This window comes from Sorghum bicolor, chromosome 9 (genome assembly GCF_000003195.3).
Source record: "Sorghum bicolor cultivar BTx623 chromosome 9, Sorghum_bicolor_NCBIv3, whole genome shotgun sequence".
In the NCBI taxonomy this organism is placed as follows: domain Eukaryota; kingdom Viridiplantae; phylum Streptophyta; class Magnoliopsida; order Poales; family Poaceae; genus Sorghum; species Sorghum bicolor.
Genome location: NC_012878.2, coordinates 37,212,379 through 37,223,594, shown reverse-complemented (window position 1 = coordinate 37,223,594; position 11,216 = coordinate 37,212,379). Strand labels below are relative to the sequence as shown.

Genomic DNA, 11,216 nt, shown 5'->3' with positions numbered 1-11,216 from the left:
TTGTTGTAAACTTTATGAACTAGCTGTGGTTTAAATTTGGGATCAGTTGGTCCAGTAGTTTAAAAGTTTTGGCTTTTCCAAGTTGGGTTCCAGAAATAGGTGTTCTCTGTTTTTCTGGGACAGAACCTGGAACTTGGTTTAGTTGACCTGTTTAACTTGTAAATCTTGCTGTGATGTCTAAAGATGAAATGTAAACAATTTTATAAGCTTTCCATAATGTCCTCATTCATGTTTGTTGGATCTGTATATCCTTAGTTTTGAATTGTTTGCTGAGCTGCACTGTTATTTGGTTGTTGTTGTTTATAGTTGACTTGCTAAGTCTTGCTAAGTTAGTTAGTTATCTTGTGTGAACTTGTTATGAGAGTTACTCCATAAATGAGTGTCCAGTGAAGCTCTAATCACGTTGCCAAGCATTCATCCTCATCTAGTATGCACACATTCTTATTCATCGTGCATGCAATAGGTGCACCGGAAACGACAGCTTCATTCGAGCTCCATCAAGCGAACCCCGAAGGCCAGGAGTTCAATCCGGAGGCGGAGGTCCAGCAAGCCGGACAAGAGGAGCCCGAAGAGGAGGTCGAGTGCCCTAATAACGAGCCAGCCTCGTTCGTGAAAGGCAAGCCCCGGAGCATCTTAAGTCTACCACTTTAATTTCGAAAGTTTACTTGAATATGTTATATTTATTGATGCACTACGTATAGGAGTTGTGATGGAAACCCTTGCTGCATTATACTCTTCCTTGTCCAGATATCTTGCCATGACCTGGTCATGGGGTTAGGATCGAGTAGCAGCTTAGCTATGCTTCAATCGGTAGAAGTCGGGTGATTTCCTATCACCTGCGCAAAATAGGGTTGTGTCGGATCATGATTGGCTATATGTGCTATCATGGGAAAGAACCTGATTAAAATGACTTAAGCCGGGCGGAGTTTTGTAAGGTTGTAGTAACTCCGTCTGTGGCAGCTAAGGACCGATCGTTGTACGTCCTCTTGTCATGTTGAACGCATGCCTGACACTTAGTTAGCCGGATAACTCGTTCCGACCGCGAAGCCCAGTAGTATGACTCAGGCCGGAAGACCGGCAAGTATAAAGTGCGCACTACCGGAGGAAGTGCAGTGTGCGGGGGACCATTGGCGTAAGACCAAAGGCATGTGAGTTAAAAGTCCTGACCTCCCTGGCAGAGTGGTAGCCCTATGAGTGCGGCGCAGATCGGAGCCGCGATTCCTGAGTCGTACCAGAGGTGACCCGCTTGCTCTCCAACGGGGGATGCTTGGGTGAGTGCTAGGAATAACCCTCCAGCTGGATAGGAATCGATTCGAATCACTGTCTCTCCCGGATAGTGAGAACTTGACAGAGCAGCGGCAAACGTAGCATTCACTAAGTACAATGGTTCTTGATAATGATGTTGATGATAGCAAGGAAGAACATATGATGAACTTGATATGGTTATTATTGTTTGTAATAATCAAGAGAAGTGTTTTAGTCCAGGTGCTAATTTAGTGGTAGGCTAATGATATTTAATATGATGCTTACACAAATGGTATAGTATCCACTTAAGCTTTTGGCAAATTTTGAGTCAAGCCAGCTACACTTTATACTTAGCCTTGCATGATCTTTGGAGTCTTTTATGTTTTACTAGACGGGTAAGTCCAGCTGAGTACATCCTCGTACTCAGGGTTTATTCCCACCTGTTGTAGATGATATCTTTTATGACGGCTTCTGCAAGACCTGTCTCCATCCCGCTGGGGATGAAGACTAAACCGTTGGGCACGGTTCTTTAACTACTTCGTACCCCGTTGCTTTTGATGGATGGCATGAGACCCTAGCAGTAACAAGAACTTGTGAAATGAATGTGTGTTGTAAACTATTTTGCTTCCGCTACTGTGAACATGGGTTGTAATAACTAAGTAACTCTGATGTGGTGCCGCTTCGACGGCAGTGAATGAACTATGTAACAATCACTGTGTTATGTTGAACTATTACGATCTTGGTTTGTTGCAAGTTGGTTTGAAGTCCTTCGTGATTTCAGTTGACTACTGGGATTATATGGGCTCATGTCTGGAAACTTAATTGCTAGTTGATCGTTTCTACACTTGAACTCTTATAATTTGGTCGGTTCTGTGACAGCTGGCATCGGAGCAAGTTCAGCATTATAAATGCAGCGTTTGTGTATTTAAAAACAAAAGAGTTTTTAAATAAATTGTGAAAACCAATCCTTAATTATTCCTGTGGTCGAATCCTCCTTGCCCAGATAAGGACTTTAGGTGGCTATTTAAGTACTGACTTGGGGGTTTTTAATTATGCATCTCCGGCAGTACTCAGGTATGGATGTGTGATGACCGCACTATGCTACCCTGTGGTCTAATGGTAGAGGTAGCCTTCATATGTGAATTAGCCACATATGTCGCTAGATTTAAATTATGCAACGTCGCAACTACACTCTGGTAAGTGTGAGCTGTGAGAGCATGATCGTCCAAACGGTGGTCTAGGGGAGTGTTAGTTGTGGTTTTCTAGAGTGGTTAGATGTCAAACCATGGAACCACGAAAGAAACTTAATTGGGGAGCATTTAATTTCCCGGGTAGCTGTGGTGTCATTGTTTGTGCATGACGGGCATGTGTAAGCAATGTGCACTTAGTTTACTGCTTTCTTGGGTGAAATATTGGGGAATTTTTGGGCTGCAATGAAGTTTTCTACAAGTACTCTAATAGCGCACGTGTAAATCGATAGTTATCGTATCGAGAGATGAATGCATGCCACCGTATATCCGTTAGAATATTAATTTTCTATGTTTGTGAGGACGTACGGTTCATGCATGCATCATGTCGCATTCATACATACATTCTGTCTACTCCTTTCCTTACAATATCGTCCCTTTTAATTAAATAAATATTGCTTAAATTTAACCCTCTCTTACCCACGGTTATTCCTTTCCATAGATGGACGCGCCCGCTTCACCTCGCCCCAGTGACACCTTTCTGAGCGAGTTTGGCACACCTACTTTGCTCTGGAGAGTGTTACAGTCTGTAGGGTATACTGAGCCACCTCAGTATTCTTGGTGGGAGGTGGATATGACAGGAGAGTTGCAGTGGTTTGCTGTGCAGGGAGTTGTCCCACCACATGGGGGCAGGCCTGCATGGACTGGGTGGATCTGCAACTCCAATGGGCAGACTCCATGGGAAGCAGCTCAGGTTGCGGCCCATGCCATACTGCTCAACATCTGTCAGAGGTTTGGTGATGAGCTGACAGGAGGGCCAGCGGCCTCCATTCCCCAGGCTGACCCAGCAGCAGTGGAGTGGAAGCAGGCTGATGGATGTGCTTTGGTCCGAGGCCAAAGAGAGTGAGCTGAGAGTTCCAGTCCTGCTATGAGTGCTATGATGGTTGTGCTCAAGCTGTTCAGTCAGCGAGAGGACACCTATGCACAGGTGATGGTGGCTGTCCGCCATGCTTAGGAGATGCAACAGAAGGCTGAAAAGCATGCTCGCAAGTTTCGTAAGCAAGCTAGACTCCTGGAGCAAGCTCAGAAGGACCGCAATGACTGGGATGACATTGCGGAGTATCGCAGGCAGCAGTGGGTGAAGGCCATTAGAGAGAGATCATAAGCACGACCAGATGAGTTAGTTGGCTAGAGAGAAGGAGAACGTGCAGGAGCGCTTGGTGCAGATCACTCGTGAGAGGGATACTGCACTCCGCATGTCGGAGAACAGGCGCCAGGCTTGGGAGATGCACCGGATCCAGTCGCTTGAGCGGGAGAACTACCTGCAGGATCAGATTGAGGCTGGTCTTGTGGAGATTCACCGTCTCAACAACTTGCTACACCCTATTCCTCGCCCTGTACCAGTGTATCCAGAGGTGGGACCTCAGGTGATCGTGGCCGATGATGATGGTATGGAGGTAGATGGACCGGCCGCGGCTGCACCACTTTTGCACGAGGACGTGGAGGACGAGGAGCTTGAGCCGGTTAGCGACGAGGATGGAGAGGCGATCTTCGACGTTGAATCGGATGACGAGCCGAGAGTGTAGTGGGTAGTTAGTAGTCACCCTGTGAGGATCTTTTGTAGTATGACTGTCGACAGTTATGCTTTTGTAATCATGTTGTAATCCGGAACCTTGATCTTCGACTTATGGGCTGTACTGTGATAATATTTTCCGTTGTTATGCAACTTACGGATATCTGTGTCATGTGTTGGGATTGGTGATGTTGTTTTCTAGAATCGAATTATTGTGCCTTTTTCTGTAAAGTTATTCTCTCGAATACTTTCAGGCACGATTATAGGTTCTTCTACGCAAATCTTGTCATCATCAGTGCTCACTGACTGTGTCTTTACAGATATCTCGTGGCACTCGAGGTGCGGAACAACGTGCGAACATGAACCCACCCCCTCCTCCTCCACCACCAAATCCAGCTGAGCTGATGCAAATGATGGTGGGAAATCAGAGCCTGCTCACTGAAACCATCAATCAGATGGCAAATCTCGGTGGTCGGAATGCACCAAATGGGCCAGCACCTAATCAGTATAGTAGCTTCAAGGATTTCATGGATACTAAGCCCCCATCTTTCAGAGAGGCTGAAGAACCCCTTCAGGCGGAGGAGTGGCTGAACACGGTGGAACAGAAGTTCCGCTTACTTCGGCTGACCGATCGTTTGAAGGCCGAGTATGCAGCACATCAACTGCAGGGACCAGCAGACATCCAGTGGAATCAGCATCGGGAGGCTCTTCCGCACAATACTGTGATTGACTGGAATCTCTTCCGTGAAGCTTTTAAAGGGCATTTCATACCTCCTGGTGTCATGGAGATGAAGCATACTGAGTTCATGTAGTTAACTCAGGGAAACAAAACTCTAAAGGCACTACACCACAACACCAATACAGCGTCAGACAATTGACGGTAAAAATGTATATTTACCAATAGGAACTCTAACGGTAAAAGTATGTGACAAACCATCTGTCGGTAACTGTAACTTTAACGATTAACAGTGTGCCGGTATACCTATTTATAAACTTTAACGATTAACAGTGTGTCGGTATACATATTTATAATTTGCGTTGGACGGTCTGTCGGTGTTTCAAGCAATAGGGTCAAGTAGTCTGTCGGTATATAAAAATAAAAATAAATAAATGTATTATTATATGTGTGGCCGAGTTGGGTATTAAAATAATAACTAAACAAAAAGATATATATATATATATATATATATATATATATATATATATATATATATATATATATATGCGAATGTAACTATTTGTATACTTGACGTTTGTTTATAGATAACTATTTAATTAACAAAAAAGAACTAAATAAAAAGAAAATTACATGCACACAACACAACCCACGCCAAAAGCACGCTATGTTTGTACTCCGTCAGCTGCAGGTCCGCAGGAAGTAAACGGATATTCAAAAACACGTGAACATGGGCCTAATAACTACTAGTAAAGAAAAGACGGATGCGAAAAAAAAATAAACCTCCATTCTTAGCCATCTGATCAATGTGGACGGTGGAGATGAAACCATATCCAAACCCTAACCCAGCAGCTGCCCCGGTCACGGTCTCCACTGCGCCGCAAGCCTTCTCCGTGTGAAGTGCCGCTTTCCACATTCGCGTCCGCAGCCCTCGGTCCTCCGCGCCGCTCCCACCACCGCTGCCTTCTCTGTGCCGCTGCCGTCCTATTCCCCCACCGCTGCTAGCACTTGCTCACCTGATTCTGCGCCTACCCTCACCGGATTTCATCTCCCAGTAGCAGATCTGGTCCGTGGCGGCAGGGAGGAAGGCAACGACCTGAGCACGGTTGCGACGGCATAGAGGGGCTCACCAGACGACGGCGCGGCGGCCATCAGTGATGACTGTGTCGAGAAGGAACTCCGTCCAGCCACAAGCGTCACCACTATCTCCGATCCATCTTCGTGCATCCTTTCGGCAACAAGCCGTCCGCAGCAGCAGGAACATGTGTATAGCGGGGGACATCCATTGGTGCAGCTCCACCATGTTTAGATGTCAGTATTAGATTTGGTAATGAACTCCTACTGCTAGCTATAATACAGATTTTTAAGTTTTGGTGGATCTATTCTTGTGTGTATATTATATGTAAGGGTCAAGGTTCAATTTTTCTCCGTGCAATCTACTAGCCAATTAGTGATAGGCTGTGATATGTAATGTGCCTGTATATATGAAATTGTGAACTAATTCTGTCACTAGATTGACTAGGAGTCCGATATAGTAGCTAGCTTTATAATGTACTTGCTGCTAGCTAGACTGCCATTTTTGCTAACTCTGTTTATATTATCTAATAGTTGTGCTGCGATTTGCTACCTCTATTTATCAAATAGTTGTGCTGCAGTTTACTTCCTGCTTTGTTTATGCGCTGAAGCGTGATCTTGCTGCTTGTGTGCTTGCAATGCACTGAAAATGAACAAATTAGGCTTGAGCTTTCAGATTGTGTTTTTACTATGCAAAGTTACATATCTGCTATTTGAGTTTTCTCTATGGTAGAATTGTCGTATTCAAATTCCAGTTCTGCTATTTGTGATGGTCATGCACTAGCTGATATGCTATATTGTAGTGTCATCTACTTCAGGTTGGAAAGGAAGCGATACTTTTTGCTATGTTGAGGCCTGATCAAACTGTAGCTAAGGGAACTGTCCTTTCTGTTATTCCGAGGACCATCGTAGGAGGTGAGCCTCTTGGAAAGCAGTTTTGTGAAGTTACAGTGGAACATGTGATAAGAAGGGATGCACCTAATGTTATTTATTTTTTTGCTTTTGATGAGTGTCTAGTGTTCCTAATTGATTTACTCTATATAGCTAAAGCCTTGCAACAATACATCTGGATCTTCCAAGGTTACACCAGGTATTTTGAGCCCCTTTATGATTCTTCATTTGAGCTGTACATATGTCTGCTTGCTGCTGCTATTTTAGCAGCCACATCTCAAATAATATATAGGTAGTACGTATAGTTGTACATATGTTGCTGCAACATATAGCTGAATATATGATGTTGCTGCTGCTAGCCACATCTGGAATGGTATATTGTGTGCTGTACATATAGCTGAAGGTTTTCTATAAAATGTTATATGAGATTGCAAATAGATGTACATATGCTGTTATTTTCTAAGATATGTTGCTGATGAGATTGCAAATAGTTGTACATATTTTAGTTCAAATTGCAAATAGCTGTACATATTTTAGCATATGCTACTATTTTATGAAAAAACAAATAGCTGAGATTGAGATGCTAGCAATTGTTTAAGAACACAAGCCAGTATTGCCAACATGCCTAAAAGTATTAGCAAATTTCATTGCATTGTCATCTGAGATTGCAAATAGCTCAGACATAGACCTACAGTTCCTAATTAGTGTACTACTATACTTTTGATCAATTTAGGTTGGGAGATTCCCTGCAGTTCTTCTAGTTATTAATGATCAAATTGATGTTAATTTATTTTTCAGGTAGCATTGGGCACCACTAACTGCTTACAAATGAATGGGATGCCAAATTTTGCGCAACTACTGCATTTGGATCCTAGTATTTCTTTTGTTTTATGAGCTTTTGGAACAACTTGTGGACTTTACTCGTTAGGAGGGCAAGAACCTGTTGTTGGGTCCATACATCTCTTTTTGGTTGCTATGTCTATCAAAGTGATTGTTTACTGCAAACAATCTAGTATAGCTCCCATTTATGTACTTGTGCTTAATTTATGACTTGGTGCAAATGTCCAAGACAACTATATTCATGTCATATGGAGATCCATGTATTTGGGGACCAAATTTATGGAGATGAACGTGATATGATGGATCTTTGATTAGTCAAATGCATATTTAGTATGTTATGATTCTGCTACGCTGCATTTTATTTTTTATTTAGTTTTAAACTTTCTGTTGGACAATCTGTCAGTAAATATATTTATAACATCGCACGGTGTGTCGGCATGACTGGTAACACACTGTCTATCGGTGATTTTCTCTCCATCGGACTGTCTATCAGTGATTTTCTCTCCGTCAGACTGTCTGTCGTTGAAAGGGTAGTCTGTCGGTAAAACTTTTTACCGACAGGGCTTATAGCGACTAACTTGATCTGACGGTATATCTCTACATCGATGGCCTGTGTGACGGTAAAACGTCTTATACCGACGGACCGTCCAACGTTGTTCTGAGGTTGTGGTGTAGTGAGGAGTATTTGCATGCTTTCAATCATCTGTCTAGGTATACTCCTGAGTTTGTGAGTACAGAGTCGAAGAAGATTACTACCTTCAAGGGGGGTCTTGGCCCCAAGTTGCTGAAGACTATGGGCCACACAAAGTGTGCAACTTTCAATGAGTTTGTCAGTGATGCTCTTACCCAAGAGAATTACAACACTGTGTACACTGCGACCAAGACTCGCAAGAGGGCTTTTGAGGCCGGGGCAGGGGCATCTCAGTCCAAGGCTCCAGTGGCAGCTAAACCCCAGTATCGTGCTCCAACTCCTAACCAGCGATATCGCCCTCCAATGATGAAGAATCAGGCGAAGACGGGGTTCCATAAGGGGTACTCCATTGCTCTTCCTGGGGCAACACTGGTCCCAGCTATGCCAAGACTCCACCTGCCAATCGTCCGTGCTGAAACTGCAATCAGATAGGGCACTGGCAAAGCAATTGTCCTTACCCGCCGAGGAAGGGCAACCAAGGGAACGTCCGCCAGAGGCGTGTTCACTATACAACTGTGGAAGCAATCCCTGCTGGTGAGGTAATTACGGCTGGTAAGTTTCTGGTTAACCAATGTGATGCACTTGTGCTTTTTGATTCAGGAGCATCGTATTCTTTTGTGAGTTCAGACTTTGTGTCTAAGCATAATCACAAGGTGGTTACACTTGATAAGGGCAGTTATTGCATTAGTGCTGCTGGAAATATTATTTCTACTAATCAAGTGGTTTTGGGGCAACTCTGGAAATAGGAGACCGTCAGTTTCTTAATGATCTGGTTGTTCTACCCGGTGTGGGTATAGATGTAATTCTGGGTATGAAGTGGATAAGTGGCAATGGAGTTCTTATCGACACTACCACTCGTGTAGTGATGTTGAGAGACACGAATACCAAAGAGGCGTTCTTAGTGCAACTTCCTCGAGATATTCATATCCGTAGCACGATGAATGCTGTTACATCTAGGGCCATCAAGGATATTCCGGTAGTGTGTGAGTTCTCGGATGTATTCCCTTATGATTTGCCCGGGCTTCCTCCAGATCGGGATGTGGAGTTCAAAATTGAATTGCTTCCAGGTACTGCTCCTATCTCTAGAAGACCATATAGAATGCCGCCAAATGAGCTAGCTGAGCTTAAGACCCAGCTGAATGAGTTGTTGAAAAAGGGTCTCATTCGTCCTAGTTCTTCTCCTTGGGGTTGTCCGTTCTACTAGATTTTGACCCTATTGCATCTCGTCCACTTGCATCAAACACAAATCAGATGCAATAGTTGGCTGGTATTGCATCTGATATTGAGAATTGATGCAATAGGTATGGTCTATTGCATCATTTCGAGCAATGGATGCGTTAGTATTGAATTGTTGGTGCAATATGTAGGGGGTATTGCATCGGTTTATAATATGGATGCTATTAGGAAGTATTATTACAACGGATTTGTGTTTAATGCAATGTCACATTGCAATGGAGTAGGATGCTCGTGGGACAAAATGTAAATTTTTTTTGAAAGATTATTTAATAACGTGTAAGTTATTTTTCTTTTTTGAAAAAGTATAGAATATCATGAAAATAACATCTTGTGACTATGTATGAAATGAATTTATAATTTTTAAAAAAGACACGTCTGATAAGTGAGTTGTTAATTATTTCAAAATAATAATAAATAACTGAATTTTTAATTTTGTGAAAAAACAACATATAAAAAAAAGACACGTCTAATAAGTGAGTTGTAAATTATTCAAAAATAATAATAAATAACTGAACTTTTAATTTTGAGAAAAATAACCCATCTAATTAGTGATTTTTTATTTGTTGATAAATGTAAAAAAATGTGAGGGAAAGAGGAGTTGAACCTACACCCTCATGAGTCCCTAGTTTAGGGAGTAACCACCAAGCTAGTTACACTTTGTTGTATAAATTAGTATATTAGTATTTTTATACAATTATCTAATCATGTTTGATGTATTTACTTAGATCTATTTTGACAAAATCTTTTCTTTTCTATACGTGGGAGACACCGGCCATTACGTGGAAGACAGCGACACCGGCCAAGGCGACTCTAGACGTGGATCATCACACGCCGCCGACCCTAGGAGGAGATTCCTGCTGCCGATCATCAGGTGCATGCTCCTGCTGCCGATCTGCTGATCAAGTGATCATCCTGCTGCTGATCAGGCCATCCTTTTGGTGCCCATGAAGCATACGTCTTGAATCCTCCTGCTGTGCCGCGATCGTCCTCCTGTTTCCATCTAAAGCTGTAGGGATCATTGACGGGATTAGGTGAGGACTTTCTTCGTATTAGTTTTAGTTTAGTTTCTGTATAAGTCTTCAAATATTCTTGAATCCTACTCGCTGCCGCTGGCCTATTCACGGCGCCGGTGCCGTGCACACCGAGCTCCATCGTGGCGGCATTGCTGCGTGCTGAGCTATGCACATGCATGTGTTATGCTGCCGAGTGAACAACCCTTGTAGTTTGTGAGCAATTTAGAATTGTTGTATGAAATTTGTGAACAATTTGTGATAAATTTGACATATATTTATTTGATATCTGCAATCCATAGAAATAATTTGTATTTTTTTCTGAAAATTTGGCAAATATTTAGCTCGCTCATTCACTGGTTTGATTATAATTTTGGAGGATGAAATTGTTTGTAGTACTGCTATAGTGTCTATGAACTGATCTGTTAAAATTTCAGGTGTTGCAATCAATGAAACAGCAAGGTAGAAATTGGATGCGGCTCGATAAGGCATCTGTAGAGTGGCAACAAGGATTAACGGATTATCTTGATAGCACATTTGGAGGTAGCTCTAAAGGAGGAACGGCAGCATGTCCATGTGCAGTATGTCGTTCCATGGCATTTAGGAAACGGTCGGATGTTCAGAGTCATTTGCTTCGGAAAGGTTTTGATGAAGGCTTCATCCGAGAGCAAGAAAGTATTTTTGATGGTTTAGCTATTGATGATGATGATGATGTTGTTGATGATAGGGCTGGTACCAAAGATTTGTTACATTCGTTGATCATGGGTAGTATACATGGATAAATCAATGAGGA

The 11,216-nt window shown here is 42.8% G+C and overlaps 1 long non-coding RNA gene across 4 annotated transcripts; it reads left to right on the top strand.

The window, feature by feature from the left end:
* LOC110429994 lies at positions 5,520-7,819 on the top strand. Of its 4 annotated transcripts, none has more exons than XR_002447156.1 (4): positions 5,522-6,008; positions 6,559-6,670; positions 6,800-6,845; positions 7,445-7,819. It is a non-coding gene; the product is annotated as an uncharacterized LOC110429994 (long non-coding RNA). The 4 variants fall into 4 exon arrangements; XR_002447155.1 differs by having other exon boundaries at positions 5,523-6,008; positions 6,574-6,670; XR_002447154.1 differs by having other exon boundaries at positions 5,520-6,008; positions 6,559-6,845.